Raw genomic sequence first — 24,284 nt, 5'->3', positions numbered from 1 at the left:
ATTCTATATTTTCTTCTCTAGATGAAATGGCAGTAACAGAAATTAAGTCATCATTGCATTGTACAACCAGGACCAAAGGTGTTCAAATATTCTGAATTTTACTTTGCAAATGTTCATGCAAGCATTCTCCCAAGAAAAACAAAATTTACAGAACACCAATACTGAATTCATTCAATACATTTTTTGCCATTGCAAACACAAAGGCCTTTGTGCTCATGTTTAAAGGAAGCCTAAAGAGGCTGCTGGGAAACAGTTTAATGAAGTATGGCCCTAATCCCAAGCCACTGAAGTCAATGGGAGCTTTACCATTGACTTCAGTGAGTAAGATCAAATCCTATAACCACATCCCAAGGAAAGCATTACATCATTAGGATGCTGGTGGTCAGCACACTGCCCACCAGGGAAGCTGAAGGTCCCCAAGGACATAGGAGGGTGGCACATCATTACCTGGGGGAAAGGAGTACAGCTCTTCTTCTTAAAAAAGTTTGAGTGTCCTTACACTTCAGTCTGCATGATATGGGTCTTCTGAAATGTTTTGTATCCCTGAAAAGTCACGATTACCTGGATTGCCAGAGTGCTAGATGGGGTGCTAATTTTGCTATTTGTACCCTGTGCACTTGGGAAGTTTCTCTAGTACCTTTCATGTAATTCTGTGTAGTTCTGGCACTTGGTCTCTTTAAAACAGTACATTTGAGCTAGCTTGAGCATCACCAAATTTCTCTGATGAAAGATAACTGCCTTTGAAGATGTTTTTCTTGTTTCTCACACTAAACGACAGGATTTCCAATACTGAGTACATAAATTTTATATTTATTTGTGATCTCTAGTGTAGCATTGTGTATGTTACAAATTATTTTATATGGCTGTGTCATCACAACTGTAAAATACACCACCATAAAAGTTCAATTGATAATACAGTGTACATACACATGGTCACACACTTCCCAACCACCATATTATATGTCCAGCCACACAGTAAAGCACAAAATATACAAACAGCCAATGTAAGTAAATTATAGAAAATGCCTCAGCATTTAAAGAGCAAATAAATCAAATGGTACCATTTACATGTACGTCCCCACACAAAGTGAATGTACATATACACACTATTATAATCGCTCTCGGTATATACTACACACACTCCATCATATAGGTCTATATTTTTATATATATAAAAATCACACACACTCAGAGAATACATCAAAAGAACATTCAGGTTTCTAAATCAAGCACTGAAAAGTTCGGCAATGCCAGAAAAAGGTTGCTTGTGAAATCATCTTTTATCCCTCATGTGTGTATTCATGCAATTAATGCATTACATTGTATCATAATGATCATATACTATTTTTTCCACAGGAGCCCTGCCTCATTCATGCACAGAATGAATGGTGCTCACTTAATGAACCATTATTGAATATTTTGTTTTATGTTCATTGCTTGCTGTGTGGTCCCATGCTTTATTTACTACACAATAGTCATATCCTACTTTGAATACAAAATTGTTAGCTTTCTCATAGGACTTTTTATGGCATTCATCACTATAGTAGCTGAGTACTTCACAAACTCTAACGAATTTATTTTCACAACACCCCAGTGAGGTGAGCTGGCATTACTATACTATCCCCATTTTACAGTTGGGAAACTGAGGCACAAAGAAATTAAGGTCAAAGACTGGGTGCCCAGATGGAGATGCCTAGGTCCTCAATTGTTTAGCCTACTTTGGATATATAAAATGCTATATAATGCTAAGCAAATCTCCCTTTGTCTTAAATTGCAGTTGAGAGTGCTCAGCACTTCTGTAAATTTAGACCCCCCACGGTATCAGGTTGGACACCCAAAAAATAAGGAATGCACAATTAGTAGCCAACTGTGAAAAATGTAGTTTAATGGCTTATCTATATGGCGAGTTACTGTACAGCAAGCCAGGGTGTGAATATACAGCACAGTAATGTCCGTTGTAAACATAGCTACAGTGCAGTGAAAGTCAGAGTGTGGCTGAGCGTGCTGCCATTTTTGCTGAAATTTTCAAAAAAATTTCAACCTGTGGTTGACACCGAGCATGGTAAATTTCATCCCAAATAGTTTAAGTTTGACAGTGTCATAAGCAACTGAAAATAAGGTCTTATAACAAGATATGTCAGGAAAAAAACTAACTATAGATAGTGCTGGAATCTTAACCTATAATATGCACACACCGTGTGTGTGTAAGTTTCTATATAAAATGTGTACACATACAAACCTATACTTTTTTTGTTACTGTGGAAATCCAAACAAAAATTCAGACTATTAAACATGTTGGTTTCTTAACTTCTCTAGTAGATGACCTTTATTTTTGCCTGACTGAGCACAATTCACCTTTCAGCTAATACTTTTTGCATTACAAGTATCCTGGTCTGACCTATCTATTCCTGTTCTTTAACATTACAAAATAGCTACAAGATGAGGAACATAACTCTATATAGAAAGATAATGGAAGAAGGGGGAAAAAAACCCGGGATTTCTGGTAAGATGACTTACAAAAAATACCTTTGCCAGTAGTCTACAGGATTTAAAGGATTCCTTTAAAGTAGATAGGAAATGTTCTAACAGAATTATGACAACGAAAAAAAAGCAAAGGAGATCAGCTAGAAGTCAGATGGCTCTCTTCCCACAAAAATAAATATTTGATATTAGTCATAGAACTATAAGGTTAGAAGGGACAGCAAGGGTCATTTAGTCTAACCCCCTGCCAAGATACAAAGGATTTGTTGCATCTAAACCATCCAAGACAAATAGCTATCCAGTCTTTTTTTGAAAACCTCCAGTGAAGGAACTTCCATGACTTCCCTTATCCATTGTCCTATTGTTCTTCTAGTTAGGAAGTTTTTACAGAAATTTAATCTAAATCTGCTATGCTGTAGTTTGAACCCATAGCCTCTTGTCCCACTCTCTCTGGCAAGAGAACAATTTTTCTCCATCTTTTTTATGGCAGCCTTTCAAGTATTTGAAGACCACTATCATTCTGCCCTCCTCCCCTTAATCTCCTCTTTTCCAAACTAAACATACCCAATTTCTTTAGCCTTCGCTGATATGGTTTGCATTCCATCTCTTTGATCCCTTTTTCACTTGCCTCTGGATCCTTTCCAGTTTCTTTACATCCTTTCTATGCAGCAGTGACCAAAAACTGGACACAGTACTTCAGCTGAGGCCTAACCAGCACCAAGTAGAGCAGTACTATCACCACCCATTACCTACATGCTATGCCTCTGTTAATGCAACTCATAATTGCATTTGCCTTTTTTTTTCCTTCTTTTTCAACAGCATCATATTGTTGACTCATGTTGAGGTTGTGATCCACCACAACTCCCAGATCCTTCTCAGCAGTGCTGCTGCTAAGCCATTTTTCCCCATTCTGTATTTGTGCATTTGGTTTTTCTTCCCTAAGTGTAGCAACTAATATTTGTCTTTATTAAATTTCATTTTGTTGTATATAGCCCAGTTCTCCAATTTATCAAGATCCCTCTGAATTTTAGCTCTATCCTCTAAAGTGTTTGCAACCCACTTCAGCTTTGTATCATCTGCAAATTTGATCAGTATGCTCACTAGTCCTACATCCAGGTCATTAATAAAGTTGTTAAACACCAGATCCAGACCAGATCACATGAAACTTTCTTCCAATCTGACATCATTCCATTAATAGTTACTCTTTGTTTGCAGTAGTTTAACCAATTATGTATTCACTTAATGGTAGTTCTATGAAGCATGCATTTCTCCAATTTACTTATTAGAATTTCATGTGGGATTAGGTCAAAAGCCTTGCTAAAGTCCAGGTATATTATGTCCACTGCCTCCTCCGATCCACCAAATCAGTTACCTTGTCAAAAAAGGAAATCAAGCTGGTTTGACATGATTTGGTCTTAGTAAATCCATGCTAGCTGCCAGTGATCATCCCTTCACGCTCCAAATATCTGCAAATTGAATGTTTTACACATTGATCTAGTAGCTTCCCAGGTATCAAGATCAGGCTGATTGGTCTATAGTTCCCTGCCTCCTCCTTTCCCCCTTTTTTAAAGATGGGCACTATATTAGCCCTTCTCCAGGCTTCCAGGACCTCTCCTGTCATCCATGAGTTTGCACTTAATATTGCCGGTGGCTCCAAGATTTCCTCACCTAATTCCTTAAGCACGCTGGGATGATAGCATCAGGCCCTGCTGACTTGAATTCATTCAGATTAGTCAGAAGATCTCGGATGTGTTCTTTACTTATCCCAATCTGCATTTCTTCCCCTTTATTGTCTATGATTACTTCACTAGTGATCTTCAATCAATGCATCAGAAACCTGCATTAGTTCCATTGAAAGTAATGAAATGTATCAGGCATTGGGAGTTTTTGGATCCGGACTTACAGCCAGATGACTAAAATTTTTAATTCTAGCCCAAGTCGTAACTTGAAATGATTCAGTGGTTTCAGCCTAGATAAGGAGGAATGTAGCAAACAGCCCCCCTCATCCACAGTCCATGAAATCATAGTTGTAAAAATGGAAGGTGAATTGTAATAATTCACCAGCAATAAGTTACATTTCAGAATGTTCAGAAGTTATGGCTGCTGGTTGTCTTAGCAGAATCAAAGTTCGGAGGCTTACCTAATCATTCTCCAAGGTTTATTAGCATGCAACATTAAGACCCCATCCTGCCCACACTTAAATACCCCGTTCAGTGTGTGCTAGGATGGATATCCTCATTGGTTTAAGAGAGACTACTCATGGTAAAAGTACTACATAGCTAGTATGTGCTTGTAGAAGCAGACCCCACAACATGAAAAATCTTGAAGTCTCGCCTTTGAGATTTGCAGGATTTAATTTTACTTTTTTGGATCAGAGAGGAAATGGTGCAAAAACAGCCTCTTTAGAAAGTACCTTTCCTTTCCCAAATAAAACCACAAAGTGTAGAAACAGCTGTAAATGAGGAATGAGTTTGGGGAAAGGTTTGGGTGAGTAAATATTTAATATAAAGCACTTCATCTGTTCAGAATCTCTTCCTTTTAAAGAGGGTCATACTTTACATATGAAATACCTTTTTGCATTAGTTAGTGGCTATGTAGGTTTCAAAGCATCACCCATTTTTACTGACACTTCCTATTATTATATCAGGACAAATTAGATTTTCCCTATAGCGCCTGGAGAGGCTAAATCACATCTGGTTTTTTGTTTTGTTTTTTTTGGTTGTTTTTATATATATAAATAAAGGAAGAGGAATTGAGGAACAGGAGGGTTCTTTTTGCATTTACTTGATACACTGTTTTCTTAAACTTCATTACATTATTTTATAATCATCACATTTTATATGCAGAAGGAATAAGATAAAAGTACCTGGCACAAATTACAATTCTGAAACTAATCTAGTTACTAGCAGATATTGAGAGAGAGAAAAAAAATAGCAAGAATTTGTGCAGTGAGTCTGAAAGTAGTAAAGTGTAAATATCTCAACATTCATCCATGACTCACTTGATCAATGCTGAAATTTCTTCATTTCTTCTTTAAGTCAGTGCCTCGTTTCTATAAATACAACTCAATTATAAATCATGAATACTTAGGAGCAAGTCTGTTGAGTAAATATCTCCTAGGTCGGGAATCAGATTCCTGCCAAAATTCTGAAAGATTAAATAGATTTAGTTTTGATATCAAGATGGAAAATGTTATTTGCATCAGTTTCTAGAAGGCTGTAAATTTGTGAAGCAATCTGGGACTTTTAAAGAAGGATGCTGTGCAGATTTGTTAGTGTATTCCAATAAATACAGAAAGTGATAAATATATTAATACAATTATACATCTAATCAATCTGAATAACTTAACTAGTTAAGATTTAGTTAAAGATATGGTTAAATAAACTCAGAATTAAATGGTAGTCCATTTTCCTACCGCCTGCATCAACAATGAAAGTGAAGCTTTTACATCACAATTATTACTGTTTAGGATTTCATACATTTCCTCTTAAAAGAAATATTTTTAAAAAACACTCAAGATTGAGCTCATCAAGGTAGGAAATTTAACAAAAGTATTATACATTCCCATTAATCTCATAAAAACACAGCTGACAAATCATGAGTCATTTACAGATCTGATTTACAAGAAAGAAAAAATGAAATTAGAGACCGCATACAGAGATAACTGTTAGGGAACAACTCACAATAAATTCGTAACAGGGAGGTTAAAATAACATGAACCAAAATAAGTCTGGGGTAGTGGTTTTTGTTTGTTTGGCTTTTTAAAAGCAGCTATTCTTATATCAGGATGAGGGAGGAAGCTTCAAATCCTAGTTCAAGTAAACATTTTTGGAAATAGTTCTACGTTTGTTTTCTGTGCAGTTACCTGAAGACAACTGAATGACTCATTTATTGCCTTATCAGTAAATAGGTTATTTTATTTATTGTCAAACCTTGAAGTAGGCATCATAGCTATTGAAGAGCATTTATTTATTGCCCAAAGAAAACTGGTACTTATCGGTTAACTCTCGTACAAAGTTTGTAGAATAAAAGTGTACCTATATAATGCATGCTTCAGATAGAACAAATCTACTGTATTATTTATCCTGCTTAGTTTCACAAGTAAAACAAAGCTATTTTTCTTCATGCAACAGTTTTATTTGAAGCCTTGAACAGCTGATTTAAAGATCTTGTTTTACCAAACCCTTCGACCTATACTCAGGATTTTAAAGCAACTTGCCATTCGATAATATGCATTATTGTTCTAATGACCTCATGGCATGTGGAAACAGATTCTTTATAGCATACAGTAGTGTCTAGATGATCATTAGTTAAATGGAGCCCCATGCTGGAAGTATGTTACTGTTATTCTCAGAAGGGAACCCAACAAATTGTATGAATAATTCATTGTTTTGAGCCTAAGTAGCATGATATAATATTTCAAAACAGGGAATGATGTGTTTTTGTTTTCCAGCATTTCAATATTACAAAGCAAGTGTGAATGGTGAATTTTTGTGTTTTAAAAATACTGTATTCAAAAATGTCACAAACCCAGGACTTCCAGTAACAGCTCTCTTTCTACTGAGCCTGATCAAGGAAACCTTAGAGAGCAATCCCATTCTCTTTCTTGGGCCCCCTCTTCATACCTACTGATAAAAATCTGCCATAGATAAGCAGATTAAAATACGCAGAGTAGTTTACAGTGCCAGATAGAAATTTGAAACAAAATATTAAAGGATTTTTATTCAGAAAGACATTGATGACAATATTCCAAAACCTGTTTTTCCCCCTAAAAATAAGAGGTAGAATGTCAGAAACAAGTTGTATCAATGCGTTTTCAAATTGTTCCTCAAACTCTTTACTCCATGGGGCCATAAAAAATATATATACCTCTTGTACCCAAGATTACAAAGTTGGAAAGACACCTGAACTGAAGGATTCCCTAGCATCTGGATTAAGCAGGACTCTGACCCTTAGTGTAAGATTTACCATCACTATTGGGTTTATGTACCACCTCTGAGGCGCAAAACATCTTCCCAAATACATGGAAGACATGCAAGTAAATGATTAGAACAAAGGACTGAATGCCAAAAGGAATCAGGATTCCAACCCAGATGAATTGCTTGTGTAGCTGAACAAGTCACATGACTTCAGTCAAATCTACTCTAAAATTACACAAATTGTTTTTGAAATATTTTGGGGAATGAAGAAAATAAATTTGTTTGCACTTCTGTAACTGAAAAATATCTTTTTAGAGGGGAACTTAGTCTGTCATATGGACTGTAGCTGCCATTTTGGGGAGAAAAAAGTCAATCTGTTTTATTTAGAAAAGTGACTACCTCACACTCCAAAAAGTGTATTTATAGTTGATGGATTTAGTGTGCTTCCTCAGTCATCTTTTTAACACAATGGACTGTGAAAGTTGCATTGGGGGCAATAATCCTCCATTTAACATGCCCACCAATCTGTTTTGACAATGACTCTGGCATCTAAGGATCTCAGTTCCAAAGAATATGGTGAGATGATACACTAACAGCTGTGATGGAGCTGCTATTGTTGTTCTTGACAGACATCCATGTATTAAGGACTTAATCTTTAATTGAAAGCTTATTGCCAAGAGAGTACTATATGGCTGAACGGCATACTAATGAAATATGCAGATTTTAACTGCTAAACCACTCATTCCCATCTGGTCCAGCTTGGCAGTAATCTAAAATCACTACCTTATGAAGGCTCATAAGCTAACTTATGTACAATGAAGGGTCTCAGTCCAGTTATTAGTGGGGAAATGTTCACAGCAGTCAAAATACTCAGCAATCCAAGGATTTTTAAAAAGAAAAGAAAAGAAAAGAAAAGAAAAGAAAAGAAAAGAAAAGAAAAAAGAAAAAAAAAGAGAAAAGAAAAAAGAAAAGAAAAAATGCTTGCTGCAAAAGCATTATTGTGTAGGTGCTCATTCATTTTCTATGCATTATTCCAAAAGAACATGTTGCTGCATCTTACATTTTAGAACCTATGTAAAAGGGACAAAAAAAAAAAAAGAGAAAGTGCTATATCTAACAGTACCTGCAATAAAGGGATGTTTGTTTGATGACTTACGCACATGTTAGCATGCAGCTTTCATCTTGGGTTTAGTCTTGGCATTATCAGAAACAATGTACCATAGCGATTATTTGATCAGAGAGGAATTTGTCACATTCATGGTACACTGACAAGAGTGGGCATAAGATGGAGCACTCATAGCCTTAAAGCAATGGTTAACTTGTAGCCAGTTTGTGTCAGTTGTTACCTCATTCCCTCTCAGCCTGTTACATCCCACAGCCAGACTCTTCCTCTTCCCCAGCCCCTCCCACACTTCTCACCCTCTTCTGCAATCTCCCTTTTTAATTCGTCTTGCTATTACCATATTCCCTCTACTCCTGCACTCTCTCTCTCCTTCCCCACATGTTGTTTGGGTCCTGAGTGCTCCCGTGCTCTTCTTTTTCATATCTGCACTGCTGTAAGCTCCATTCCTGCATCCTTCTTTGTGGAACAAACTTATATGTGTGTAACCCTTCTGCCCATCAGAGTTGGCAGCAACAAGGGCCGGGTTCAATATCTAGGGGATCCATTCCAATAACACAATGCAAACCGGCTCGAGCCCCCACCCAGTGACCTGGGACAAATATATACCACCCCCACTGGGCGCCTCCAAGAGGCAATACTTCCCCTCTCGCAAGCACATAGTCTGAGTGTAGCAAAAGCCTTTTAATAACAGAGAGAAACAATGTGGCATTATGTTGGGGAAACACCACCAACAGGATTCATAACACAACCCATGAGCAAAAAACCCACCCCAAGCAAATTGGGGCATGTCCTTTCCCTTTGGTTCTTGAGTCCAGCAACCCCAAATCACCCAAAGTCCCAAAAGTCCAGTGGCCCAAAAGTCTCTGTCCCTGGTCAGGGCAGCCCCAGAATTTGAAAGTTTATCTGCAGAGCTTTACCTCCCAACCTGGGTGGAGATGGGGGAGGGGGGGGAGAGAGAGAGGTAAGGAGCACCTTACATGATCTGAAGCTGACCGCCCCACAGCTCCATAAGCCTTCGCTTCGCTCCGCCCCGCCCCGCCAGCCGCCCCACGAACTGCTTCGCTCCGCTCGGCTCTGCGGCCCACAAGCAGCTCCCGCCGTCCCATGAACTGCTCCACCAGCCAGTCCACGAACTGCTCCGCTCCGCGTCCCACAAGCAGCTGCCGCCATCCTATGAACTGCTCCACCAGCCTGTCCACAAGGCACTCCAGCACTCCCTGCAAACTGCTCCCCAATATATCTTCAGGCTCCCCCACTAAACACAACGCTCAGTGATTTCAGCTCTTAGGTGAATTCAGCTTGTCATAGGGAAGCCACAGTGCTGGTGCACCATTAGCCCAAAGTGAGCTCAGCAGCCTGTAACTAGACTCCTAATGGAATCAAAATTAGCTCTGATATTCCACAGTGGAGAGAGGAGGAAGTACAATTAGCATGTAAGGCCCTCACCAAGAGGCCCATACCACCAAGTATTAATACTTGTCCCCAGCCTTTCTCTAGTCACAGAGTTTTGGAATCCATGTCCCTTGCCTAGCGAGTGCTACTTAGTTGATGGTGAGTCCCTCCATCATAATAAAAGGCCCAGTACAGTTCCAAGCACAGTTCCCATAGTCAGGGTAATAACAATTTATTCTTCCTGCCCCAATAACAGAGACACTGGGGATCCCACAGCAGCCAAAGTGACCATTTGGGCAGCTATGGGCTCATGCTAGGCAGGGTGGGTGTGCCTATGCAAATGAGATTAGCCCCTGAAGTTCTTTTCCACAACTTGCCACACCTCACCACCAGATGTCAGGGTGGAGCTCATCCTGACTCTGCTTACATGTGAATACAACAAAAGCAGCATATGTTTCACATACGGGTCTTACATGCAATCACGTATATTTACTAATATGAAAGTTTCACCTATTCCAGATGTGTGTAGGCTGCAACATATGTTAAAAACCATGATAAACTACCTATACCATACACATTCACACTTGCCCTGCTGGCCCGTGCTCTTCCTGCTTTCCTAAAAGATTGCTACCCAGTGTTGGACTTTATTCTCCCTGACCATTTCCCAAGAGACAGGAAGCACTAGAGAGATGCACTGTGCAGTGTCCACCAGGACAGACCATGCACATACAAGGGTTTTCAGTGAGTGCTGAAACAGTGAAGCAAAAGATGCAGGAGAGGACTTCTCTGTTGTAGGAGAAGCTTCCTCCTCCCCACCCCCACTGGGGGAAAATTTGAAGCCATTTTGTGCCCTAATTGAGAGGGGTGTCAGAAAGTCTTGCACCCCTACCTCCTAATCATTCCTCTAGTGGGTGTTGGGCTGGTGGAAGCAATAAACTCATGGTGCTCAGACTAATGCAAACTGGGAGGCCACCTTTCATGGAGAGTCCAGAATTTTGTGCACACAACCTTAATCAGTTCACAGGCTGCTTCAGGTTCATAATATGCAAGGAGTCAATTGAACCAAATGGAAGGCACAGCTGCTCAACACCCGTGTTGGAGGCAAAGGAAACCTTTATTTTAAGTACTAACTTCAGGTACCCAAATCTGAAGCTTTTGGGTTCCCCCCGCCTTTGAAGTGGCTCTATGAACACTTTCTATAATGGACAAGGCAGTAGTGCTATATGATTTCTGGAATTCAGGCTCTTGTAATACCCACAATCTGCCACATGAACCACCAACATAGTACACTTCTCTACAGAGCTGCCTCTGACATTAATTGTAACTGAGGCCTGGCCTACTTGAGAAAATTACATCAGCTTAACTATGTTGGTCAGGGGTGTGGAAAGTCCATGCACCTGAGCAGAGTAGTTAAGCTGACCTAAATCCCCATATAAACAGCACTAGGTCAATAGAAGACTCCTTTAATTGACAAAGGCCATATCTACACTACAAAATTATGCTGACCTAACTTACATCAGCATACAGCTACCGTGGTTATTAAGTCATGTGCGTGCACACACTTAGCTTCTTGCACATCCTCATCAGGAGTGCTTGTATCAATTCTATTGTCAGTTTGGGGCACTGTGGGACAGCCAGTAACAATCTATGCAAGCAATACAGTGCCCACACAGACACTGCATCGACCTAATTACATCACCTGTGACTCTACACCCCTCGGGGAGGTGATGTTACTTAATCAGAGTAGGGAGGCGCTTACGTCAGCGGGAGTCAAATTTAAGTGAAGACACTTCCATAGTGAGTTCCACACAAAGCAGCTTGCATCGACCTAACTCCGTAGTGTAAACCAGTGTATTTATACAACACTTAATATGATGGGCCCAAATAACTGTGGCAAATCCAAGTTCAAATTCTCTGTCATCAAACAGGAAGTCATGGTAGGGGAGGGAGTTTCATGTAGCCTTAAATTGCCTATTACTTCTCCTATTTCAACATTGTGGTACTAGCAGTGTGTCTTCTACCAAATCTCCAGTAGGGGAGGATGGGCCCATAGATTAAATATGGGCCCCAAGTAGTGGGTTTCAATGAAGTCGCACAAATGAGGGTCATTCTTGTCAGTTGCCAGCTTGTGCAGATCAAGGAGTGACTGGTTCACATTCTTTTCCAGGTGCAAGGCACACTCCATTGCTGTCAACCCATTCTCCCAATCATCACGATCTGGTTTCTTGATGTCCTGCAAAAAGATGCGACCGCCCCTCTGGTTCTGCAGCTTCATGAGTTTTTCAGCATGCTCACACTCCTTGTGGGACTGGTGCAGGAAATACCTGGCAAAGTTCTTTAGAGCCACATCATCCCGGTCAAAATAGAAAGACATGCTGAGGTACACGTAGGAGGTGTAGAGCTCCAGGTTGATCTAGTTTCATCTAGTTTCTGCTTGTTCTGTGACCCACCTATTCCCCAGCTTTCATGACAAATGCTCTAGGCTCAGTCCCCTAGCACTCTGGCAAACAGAATTCCCATCTTCCTCAAGGAGGAAGAAGAAGAAGAAAAGAGACCTGCAGACGACAGGCCTACACTTCACGCCATTCCTAGAAAGGGTTTCCAAGTTACAAAGAAGGGAAATAAATCCCCTAGGTGGGACCTAGGGATGAAATTGAAGTTAATATGGAAGGAGCAATGGGATAAAATTGAAGAACATCATTTAGGACAGTTCTGAAGTTACACTGAATATCACCTGCTTCCTAGACTTAGCAATCAGAAACCAAGGTTTACAAGGTACTTAAAGAAGAAAAGGAGTACTTGTGGCACCTTAGAGACTAACCAATTTATTTGAGCATAAGCTTTCGTGAGCTACAGCTCACTTCATCGGATGCATACTGTGGAAAATACAGATGTTTTTATACACACAGACCATGAAAAAAAATGGGTGTTTATCACTACAAAAGGTTTTCTCTCCCCTTAAACCCACTCTCCTGTTGGTAACAGCTTATCTAAAGTGATCACTCACCTTAAGGTAAGCTATTACCAACAGGAGAGTGGGTTTGGCGGGGGTGGGGTGGGGTGAAAACCTGGATTTGTGCTGGAAATGGCCCACCTTGATTATCATACACATATTGTAAGATGAGTGATCACTTTAGATAAGCTATTACCAACAGGAGAGTGGGTTTGGGGGATGGGGGGGGGAGAAAACCTGGATTTGTGCTGGAAATAGCCCACCTTGATCATCATACACATATTGTAAGGTGAGTGATCACTTTAGATAAGCTATTACCAGCAGGAGAGTGGGGTGGGGGGGAGAGAAAACCTTTTGTAGTGATAAACACCCATTTTTTCATGGTCTGTGTGTATAAAAACATCTTCTCTATTTTCCACAGTATGCATCCGATGAAGTGAGCTGTAGCTCACGAAAGCTTATGCTCAAATAAATTGGTTAGTCTCTAAGGTGCCACAAGTACTCCTTTTCTTTTTGCAAATACAGGCTAGGCTGTTACTCTGAAAAAGGTACTTAAAGGTTCACTCAGGGAAGCTATTTCACTGTTAACACATGTATTTGCATTTGGACAACCAAACTTGTTTCCTTTTATCTTCAAATACGAATGGACATTCATAGAAGTTGCAGAAACACTGTCTGACCCTCATTGGCAGAGCCTCTGCAGAAACTGGAAATGATCCAGTTCATTCTCAAAATTGACAACTTGTACATTTAGCAAAAATAAACTAAAAGCCAGATAGGACTTTGACATAAAATCTCTAACAAAGCACAAAGTGAATTTTTGGAAAAGAACTAGTCTGTAAATAGATTAAGAACGTACAAAAGTGTACCGTGATTATTTTAACCAATCTGACTTTTACAATGGCATCTCTCTCATATCTGCTGTGTCACTGCTTGGGTAACAGAATACCAGACATGCTGAAAACTGCTATGTAACAGCCTAGTTTCTCAGAAGCTGCATTTCTATTCCTGTTGCAATATGAATGTGATTTATTGTTTTAGCAGAATCTGGTTATATTTTTAAAAGAACGTCAGCATGACTTAGTGTAAGAAGAATGTAACAAACACTTGCTGGTTGATAAAAAATATGTGCAAAAGTGATTAGGACCTTACCTTCTCATGGGTGACATTTGCAGACAGAGTAGATTTTATTGTAGCTCAGATTGTAGGTAGGAGCAGCTGCAAGGATAACTACCGTAGCTAGCCAATTTTTAAGATACCCTCCCCGATGAATACCTTACTCAGTAAATACATTATAAAATTATAAATTTATCAATCCAATCTGAATCTCAGTTGTTTTGCTTCTTGTCAAACATTTTATCCAAGCACTATTGTTAGCCAATGTTTCTACTGAAGTGTCTCTAACGTATGTCTTGCAATCTCAGATTGAAAAATTTTAGAAAAGAAGAGCAGGTTATTTTAATTATGAAAGTAACTGGTACATCTACTCTTGACCAGTATTGACTCCAGAAGTAGAAGAAAATGGGAACGTTGATCTAATAATCCATTGCTTCGATGAAATTCTAGTTATTGAGGTTCAATCAGCCCATCTCCAGGGGCTGTCCAAAATCTCAGGATGTCTTCTGCAGAGACATGGATGCAACGTGTCTTCTAACTCAACACTTCTTTTCTCAATATGAGTTCTAAACATCCAAGGTTGCCCTTTGCAATACATATTAATCATTTTTTCCTCTCTAATGACTATAACATTTCAATATACAATGTTTTTTAATCTACTTTTTTTAGCCATCTCTCCTGCAACCCTTTCAATTCTCCTGGCAGTGAATATTCTATCACTATTATCACTGTCAGATATCAAAAGGTAAGTGCTTTATAACTGATTATGAAACAGTAAATCAAAGTTGATAGTGTGTTTTCTTGCTATTACAAAACTATTTATCTACTTTAACACTTTATTTAGTGTTTCAAAACTAAATATATGAAATGGCCACTTCCAGACAACAAGGGGGATATATTAACCTTTGTTTAGTACTTAAACAATGAGCTTGGTCCTGTATAAAAACACAACACTAAACACAACACCTGCCCCAAAGAGTTTACATTCCAGATGGTTATCAAAGAAAGGAAACACTGGGAAATACAGATTGGGGAGCAGAGGAAGGAAAGCAGAGAAGAAAGTTGGTCTTATGGTTTAAGTACTGTACTAAGATTCAGAAGTGCCTTTCCCAGCTCTGCCACAGACTTCCTGTTGGACCTTGGGCAAGTTACTTATTGTACCATGTATCAGTTCCCCATATCTGAAATTGGGACCATAATAATTCTTATTTTGTCAGTTTAGACTATAATCTGTTCAGAGCAGGGATCATCTCTTTTTATGTGTACATACAGCACCTAGCACACCAGATTTCAGCCTCAGTTGTTGGGTCTATATACTAATGGAATACAAATAGCAGTAACCCCAGCATCGCCAGTATTCCCACCCAGAACTATTGTGTAAACTCACTTCTTGTGGACTTCACAGAAGTGTGTTTTTATAAGGGATTTAAATGAGGAGAGGATAGTGGCTCAGTGAAGTAGGACAGGGATTTCATTTCAAATAGTCAAACACAGGAGCAGCAGAATGAGGGTACTGAGCCTGGCAGAACAGAAGGGACACAGAGGAAGCCTACGTGACTAGCCTGACACGTAGGCTAGGAAATAGCAGTACAGGGCCTTGAAGGTGAGCACAAGAAGTATGAATCTGATGCAGTGTGCAAGGTAGACCCTATAGGGGGTCCAGTCTAAGGCTAAGGATTCAGACTTGACTGCAGGGTTGTCTGACATTGGCTAGAGAGGTATTTCCTCCTAAGAACAGAAGAATGGCTATCCTAGGTCAGACCAATGACCCATCTAGCCCAGTCTCCTGTCTTCCGACAGTGGTCAGTGCCAGGTGCTTCAGAGGGAATGAACAGAACAGGCAATCACTGAGTGATCCATCCTCTATCGTCTACTCCTGGCTTCTGGCAGTCAGAGGCGAGGGACACCCAGAGCATGGGGTTGCATCCCTGGCCATTCTATAATGTCTCAAAGCAAAGGGAGAAATACAAAAAGGGTCAAGGGTAAGGAAGAGAAAGAGAAATATAAACAATTTGCTTTATAGCTAGCTACAGGCCTGCTTTATTTTACCCACACAATAAGCTTGTAAACAATCAATATCATCTGACAGCTCCCCACAAAACTTCATGTCTGCATCCTACACCTGAAACTACGACAACGTCCAGCTTACAGCATGACCAGCAAAGGGCATCTCTTAAAACAATTTTTATAGTTATAAACTGGAAGCAGGATTAGAGGAGCCTGGGCTTGTGCTCTTGGTTGGACACTTCCCCAACAGAACGTTAACACTTCTATTAGTACAGACTAATGCCAAATATGCCTTTGTCCAAGTAAAACATGACATTTTAAAATGGTAGCTATTTTAAATACAGGCTGAATATACTTGGTGTCTTTGAGGCAATAGTTTGAATTGCTGCACCTTTGCTTTTCAAAAGTCAGGCATTTCGGTGTCTGCATTCTGCTTCACAAAAGAGGCTGTTTAAAAAAAATTAACAGTGAAAGTGCTACAGTTCAAACTATGCTGCATTCTATAGCATTTACCCCTACTTTAGAGCCCAGTCCTGGCTGGGGGTGGGGTGGGATAGGGCGTGTTGAATGCCTCCTGAACAGAAGGTGCTCATCACAATTCCAGGAGACATGTAGCATTTTTATAGGAACAGGCCCTAAAACATTAGCAGAGTCAGATTCATAAGACCCATCCTCAATTTTCTAAAGACCCATATTACTTTTGGGATGCTGTGATTATTCCATGAACTGGTAAAAAGTAGTTTACAAATGTAAAGTACCTTTAATCTCAAGATCTCTACGAGAACATCACATCTATATTCATTCACTCGGCCACTGAAATGCAGCCACTTGTAGGGTGGCAGATGGACCACACATTGTGGGAGAAGGAGAAGAAAATTTGGCCAAAGATGTCAGGGCAAATCTTTTATCTGACATGTGCCTTGAGAACTTCAGTCTCCATGCAGATCAGAGCAAGCTCATTCTTTCAAGTGTCTTGTCTGAGAGTCCCAGACATAGTAAACTGAAGAGTACTTAATTTTTTGACCTAGAAGAATAAAGAGCTGAGTCAGCCTTGCTGGGATCCAAACTTCCCAGGAGTCAAAGAATTTCAAACCCAGTAGTTAGATCATTATACAGGGCAGGAAAAAAAGGTACCGTTTCTGCACGATCAGTCTTTCTTTTTCCCAGAGGCTTAATGGCAATCCATGCCCACAATCCACAGCTTTTCCTAAGGCTTTTTAGCAACAAGCCATAATTTTATCCAGGTAGACAAGGCTCTATCAGCACCTGACATCTTCCTGTGTGCCCAATACACCAGAAGGGATGTTATTTATTCAATTTTCAAAATTAAGAATACAATTCCAGTTGAATAAATTTACAAGAGACACACACAGAGATTTGGTTAAATAGGTAAACAAATACCCTCTCCTTTATTTTAAATGAGAATTTAACTCATTACATATAATAAAATTGAAAATCCTATAAAAAAGGGCTGATGAATTAACACAAGCAATGATCTCACCCTAGCAGAAGAGAAATTCCACGTGTTCTCTCAGTGCCTGTCTCTCTAGATATGCAGCAGATTTAGCCATCCTTCAGGAATGCTGAAGACCAGCCCACACCTCTGCCCTATACATTAACTTCTCTAGTCACTCAGTAGCAGACTTAAAGGTGGCAATTCTGCAACAGAAAAGCTTCAAAAACAGACTCCAATGAGAAACTGCTGAGCTTGAATTAATATGCTAACTAGATCCCATTAACTTGGGTTTGAATAGAGACTGGGAGTGGCTGGGTCATTACACACATTGAATCTATTTCCCCATGTTAAGTATCCTCACACCTTCTTGTCAACTGCCTAAATGGGCCATCTTGATTATCACTACAAAAGTTTTTTTCTCCTGCTGATAGTAGCTCATTTTAATTAATTAGCCTCTTATAGTTGGTATGGCTACTTCCACCTTCTCATGTTCTCTGTATGTATATCTCTTCTTACTATATGTTCCATTCTATGCATCCGATGAAGTGAGCTGTAGCCCACAAAAGCTTATGCTCAAATAAATTTGTTAGTCGCTAAGGTGCCACAAATACTCCTGTTCTTTTTTGATTAAGAGCATGTGTGCCTGTTTAATAAGGGAGGTGGCTGCCTGTACTGGCTCTCCTGGAAAGGGGAAAGCATCCTAATATCTCTGCAATTAAGTATGTCCATTTAAAAGTGTATGAACATAGACCTTCATATAAAGGTGAAACTCCCCTCACTGGACCTCAGCCTCCCTATTCTGCTCTTCAGCTGAGAGGAGAATTCTGCCCTTAGAAGATTTTTCTCAAATCCCCAGAGATAATTAGTTTTAGGATGAACCCTTAAAGTCCACTTTGCATCCATGCATTATTAAACATATATTTTATCATGAAACATGATATTCTAAATAAATGGCTAATATCAATATGTCTCATTAGTGTACACTCACCTCAGTATAACACGAAGCATACAGCACAATGTAATATCAATTCAGTGTCTACTGTAGAAGGGCAGCAGTGGATTACCAGTATGAATCCTGTATGAATTCATATGGAGCAAGGATTTTCTTAAATACAGGGGCCTGAATACCAACACTATTGACCATCTGCAGCTCCCAATGAAGTCAATGGCACTCAGAACCTAGAAAATTCAGGCCTCAAAGCCTACATAAGCTTACATAGCTCAGTAATTAATTTTATATTAGGGGTGAATAAATAAAGAGACATTGGGAGGGATTTTCAAAAGTGCCTATGTGACTTAGGAGCACAAATCTCAGTGACTTTAATAGAACTTGTGCTCACAAGATACTTATACACTTTTGCAATGACCACCAATTTTGATTCAGCTTTGGCTTCTGCTGTTGAATGTAACATTTGACCAATTCACTGCCAACCTCCTTTTCTAGTTTACACTCTAGGGATGGGCTCCTGGGCCAATCAGGAGAAGACAGCCCTCTGCAAAAATAAAAATAAAATAAAATAAAAAAAAAATCCAGGGATGGGAGCTTTGGAGCACACGTGTCTTCCATGTGGATTCTGCAATGGGGGGCGGGGAAGTCTGTTCTACATGTGAGGCATGATAAGTGCATTACAACTTGCTGACCAAACATCTGACTAGTGTCAATCTTGTGTGCATTGATGCTGGAGTTGTTCTGTCAGACTGTATGACTGCTGGGTTGGGAGGAGCCAGGTTTTGTTTGACCCCCTGCACTCAGCTCCATGTTGCATAGCAATTGTTAAAATTAATGTTCTGTAACAACATTCTTACCAAGATAAAGCTTGAGAAGTAAGTAAATCTGCAAGTGCTTTAGGTGGTATCTCCGTTTCTCATCACACCTCACTGTACAAGCGTGCACACAGAACTCTAGCATTTATACAGGAGAGTCCCCCCACCACCACCACTCTATGTGCAGATATAGGCAGGATTTTTCATTTCCAGAACAGTCCAAATTCAGGCACTTAAACAGATTCTATTAAGAATCTCTCTGATTACAAACATTATTTGTTTCAGGAATTATGAACAAAAGGATACAATGGAAACAAAATTGAAAGCTCCCTGTAGATTTGCTGCTTTTGATCCCTGCTGGAAACAGGTTTTATTGTTCTGATCATGTCATTATACCTTAACAACAACCAGAATTGTGTTGTTATTTCTATTAAGTTTCTACAGCAAAAGAGGCCAAGATTGTTGGGAAGGAAAATTTCTATTTCTTTAGTATCACTCTCGCCAACTGGTGCCCCCTCCCTCATCTCTCTGTCTCTCTCTCTCTCACACACACACACACACACACACACCCCTACTCCTGCCCTCCCACACCCTCTAGGGCATACATTAAACAAACAGTAAAACCTCACTAATTAAGATATTCAGCTGGATCTGAGATCAGCACTGGCTGTGTTGTTCCAAGAAGCCAGCATTGTCATACAATATTGTATGTCAGTGGGTGTTTCCAAAGCAAACTGTGGGGGGGAGGGGGGAGAAGGGGAAATAGAGAAAAAAAGCTTTGAAAAATGTAATTTTCAAATTATTAGAAAAATCCTTAAATCATTTGCACTGTACATCATCCATTCCTTTACAATTTCACAGGACTTGGTTTCCCTAAACTATTTTCTATCGTTCATCGGAAAGTCTAGTCCTGACAAATTCTAGTGACAGTGCAAATCATTATATACAAAGTCTGAAGAATACATCTTATAATGTACTAATAATGTCATGTATTTCATCCAATCCTAAGATGTTTTCTCTCTCTACCAACCTTTAATTACATCCATGCTGATGATGCATGTTAAGGCATGAATTGTTACCAAAAGTTGTTAGCAAAAAAGCATTATTCACCAGAATTTCCATAATTCAGCCACCAACCAGACATCCTCCGTCTTCCTCTTGCTAACTCATACCTTCTGAGTGTGCACATTGAACACCTAGTGATTCGAGATTACTCCTTTTACACCATAAAACGACCACAATTCATTTTAACAATCACAGTAAGTAAAGCAATATCACTATGATAATTATCTACCTTTTTGTGTTTTGCAGTTTAACACAAAAGATATGCTCAGACCCCACTGGAAATAGTGTATATGATGCAGTGCAGACTGTCTAATTAAAATCTAGGAGCTCCATTTCAGCTAGTGCCAGATGAGACCATCACGCCTGTCCTTATGAAAAGCAATCAGATCTGATTACATGTACTGGTTTTATGCTTCATATTTAATGCTTTTTGGTCCTTTATATCTGATGAACATCACTAAAAGATTAGTGGTTGCTATTCCTTCCTGCTATACTTTTGAAATACAAACTAAAGCTGAGCAACGCAGAACCAGAGACCACTCCCTAATTCCCAGTGGTCATATTATATTGATCAATTAAACTGACATGGGTCTGGTCTTTTCTTTGCTTCTAATCATCTAAACATTCAAAAACAAACAAACAAAGAATTAACATTGTTTTATCCAAGCCAGTCAGATTAACTTGGAAGTTAAGTAAAATCAACGTGGCTGCTGGAAGCAAGACCATGGTATAAAATAGAAGCCATTAGACATTATAAAGAGTTTCTAAATTTTGCAGGTATTGTGTTATAATTCAGTTGATGGTGTCCTAAAATGTATATATATTTTCCCCATACCCACAGAGGGAGCAATCACAATTTTTCATACTCTGTTTTATTCATGTAATGAAAAGATCAGCAACACCTGAAAAGCCTAAATCTTTGGCTACTTTGGCTCTCTCTCTTTTACTGCAATTGCAGCAGAGAAGAGAGACTTGTTTTTACATCTAATAAAGAGTATATCTTAGATCCACTAAATACATATTATGGTTTATTAACAAAAAGAGACCGAAAGGAAAGAATTCAGTGATACAGCTGGAAGCTTTCGGGCTTTCAAAATAAATACTTGATAACAAGGGAGAATAGAATTCAAAAAATGGTGTCTCATTGCTTTGTTTTTAAAATACCAACTGCATAGTATAGAACAGAACCACTTTTCAAAGCAATACAGTGCCAATTGCTTATTCAGCATTGTGTAGCATTTTGTGTACTACCATATTATTGAAAACCCAGTGAAATTAAATAATATTGACACTGCACACCACAGAAGAGTTCATAAGTTAAGAGACGAGTGCTACAGAAAATATTAATCCTTCAATATAAGAAGGAGGGAAAGGATTATTCTACCTTTGTGACACTGTAATTGTGAACAGCTATATGTTCTATTTCAGAGAAAAATCATAGTGTTATAACAATAATTTAGATATGAAATTCAGATATATTCTGTAGTGGTCCTCAGGATATCATACACAAATACAGCAAGGATCATAATCAATATTTCTAGCTGGCTGAGCCTCCTGTAGGCCTTTGTCTTAGCCTAACTGTCTGAAAAAGATATTTAGGCATGCAACATCTTTCTTCAAAACCCATTTTCACGAGGCAAATCCCACACATTCTAATTTTAGAAGAGACTTGTACAAAATAAGGAAAGCAGTGGTGCAATTAAAAACAAGCCTACATTTAGTACTTACCATCTCCTGTTCAAACCATCCTCTTTTGATGTTTACGGCACATCTGTGGGATGCAATACTAGGAGGTGCCTTGTGTGACCTGCTGCATGATGCTGTGACATCAGTTCAGATGATGCAGCTCATTATGGGAAAGACTGCTGTTGCCATGGCAACTGAGATGTGATAGGAATCCTTACTGCATTTCCAGGGGAGCCTGAGACAATAAGGAAGCCCTTTAAAGAAACAGACAAAATGCAAAAGGACTCTTAAAGTGCCATGCCATAAGGTTATAGTGTCCATGTAACAGTACATGTTTTCTCATTGAGTTCAAATTTAGACAGAAAAATTATTCCCCCACCATGGTAACAAAATATAGACACATGAGTTTACAATTATTTCCATATAGGGCACTTTAAATTTAACTATAAATTCATTAATGACAAACAATTTAATAAACTAATATTGTGTTTAATACACAAAGATGATTGTTTTAGAGGATTTTCTGCCATTTTAATATTAAGCTTTGTAACATGAGCAGTTTAAGGAATAAAAGGTGCCACTCTGTCCCACATCAGATGTGAGAGACTTAGAAATTCTCCTTGCTGGTACAAAAAACAAAACTGGATTAAAAACTTTTACGTTCTCAACATTTTATGCTGCTAAATAAGTTACTGTGCTTTGTTTTCAAAGAAAAAATAAAACATTTCTATTCACAAGAGGGCTGGAGAAGTTTCTAGCAAGCCAAGTAAAAACCTCCTTATAATTTTTCAGCTGTAGGCCAACCTGCAGTACCATCTGCATGCTGAGTAGCCTGGCTTTCATCTGTCCATGAGGCAGACACACAAATGAAGATTTAGAAAGCTTGTAGGCAATCTGCATGCCTCCTGGTCCACTCTACCCTGAGCCTCCTCCTCACAGCAGTTGAAGGGAAACATACTGAAAACAAAAGAACATCCTCCTAATTTGCATAGGGCTTTGGATTGGTAGATCAGACGGTTAGAAATTACCTTCAGCACCTGGAATCCATACCCCCTCCCTTGCAATAGCATCAGTAGGGATGTGTGACACAAGTATTAACTAGAACGGTGAGAAAATGAAAATTCACAACTGAAGGAAAACCAACACATTTTTGGCTTTTTGCCAATTCTTTTTGCTGAAAAAGAATCTAGCAAAACTGTTTTTCCCTTCCATGAAAATCCCTTTCTACATGGTAGAAAAGGACAAAAGACCTGGACTTTGTAAGCTGTAGACTCAGGCTCAAGGGGAAACAGAGGCCAAAGATCCAAGGAGAATTAGGCCCTAAAGGTGTCCAATAAACTCTGGAACCAGCGTTGGGACCAGAGCTGTATGACCCACTAGATCTCAAACTACATGCAAGAAGTTCCTTTACTCATGATTTTAGATACTGTGTCATAGGCAATTACTAAAACCTATGTCAGAAAGTAAAAAAATAGGGCCTTAGATCCTCTGCTCAGAGCACCAACTGCTTGTAAAATACAAAGTCTCTCCCTACAATTAGGGATGCTCATGGCCCTTGTGACCTGTACTGGACCCTCGATGGCCCCAAGTACTTTCAGTGCTCCATTCATGCTTATAGAATCATAACTGGAAGAGACCTTGAGATGTCGTCTTGTCCAGTTCCCTGCAGTCATGGCAGGACTAAGTATTATCTAGACCAATAAGTTCTAACTTAACCCCATACTACTGCAAACGAAGAACCCCAACCACAAGGTACTCTCAGACCACACTAAGACTGGTGTTGAGAATAAAAGTTTGGACAAAAAACCTGTAAGGATTGTTCTATCCGATTCAGTAAGAACAATTTGGAAGATAAGTATGCGCTCACTGAGGTCAGAACAAACAAGTAGTTCAGACCTGAAATCTATGCGCACAGAGAAAGACCAGAGCACGAATGATTATATTGAAAAAATAGCAACTGTGAACCCTAAACACAAGAAAGACTCAAGATGAAAACTCATGCTCACAAGATATTTACAGTTCATTTTTGGGTGTTTATCCACAGAGAACGTTTTAATTACTTCCACAAAATAAACAGACATTAACCACAGAAAAATAGGATTTATGTCGGTTTGGTACATTGAGTCCAGGAAATTGATTGAGTCTTCTCTAAGTATTTATAATGTGCGGATCACCATGGTATCAAAGTAACTTAACATTCTAAAAGTTTAAGTTAAGTTAAAGGGATCTCTACTTCTCTCCTTCCAATTGCTGTTTGGTAGAATTTTTTTTTATTACTATTGCTACTATGTGGAAAAAGTGAATTTTATATTTTCTTATGAA

The 24,284-nt window shown here is 39.1% G+C and overlaps 1 protein-coding gene and 1 pseudogene across 3 annotated transcripts in view; both read right to left on the bottom strand.

Moving 5' to 3' along the window:
* AKAP6 (A-kinase anchoring protein 6) overlaps positions 1 to 22,093 on the bottom strand; it is a 405,099-nt gene extending 383,006 nt beyond the window's left edge. For all 3 annotated transcript variants that reach the window (XM_073348987.2, XM_078853347.1, XM_078853346.1), the window contains exon 1: positions 22,005 to 22,093. The gene's annotated coding sequence lies outside the window, so the exon portion shown is untranslated. The remainder of the gene's footprint in view (positions 1 to 22,004) is intronic.
* LOC140913620 (ferritin heavy chain pseudogene) lies at positions 11,933 to 22,862 on the bottom strand (annotated as a pseudogene).
* Positions 22,863 to 24,284: the final 1,422 nt, after the last annotated feature.

This window comes from Lepidochelys kempii, chromosome 6 (genome assembly GCF_965140285.1).
Source record: "Lepidochelys kempii isolate rLepKem1 chromosome 6, rLepKem1.hap1, whole genome shotgun sequence".
NCBI lineage: Eukaryota > Metazoa > Chordata > Testudines > Cheloniidae > Lepidochelys > Lepidochelys kempii.
The sequence above is the reverse complement of the archived record's forward strand: the minus strand, read 5'-3'. Positions and strand labels throughout refer to the sequence as shown.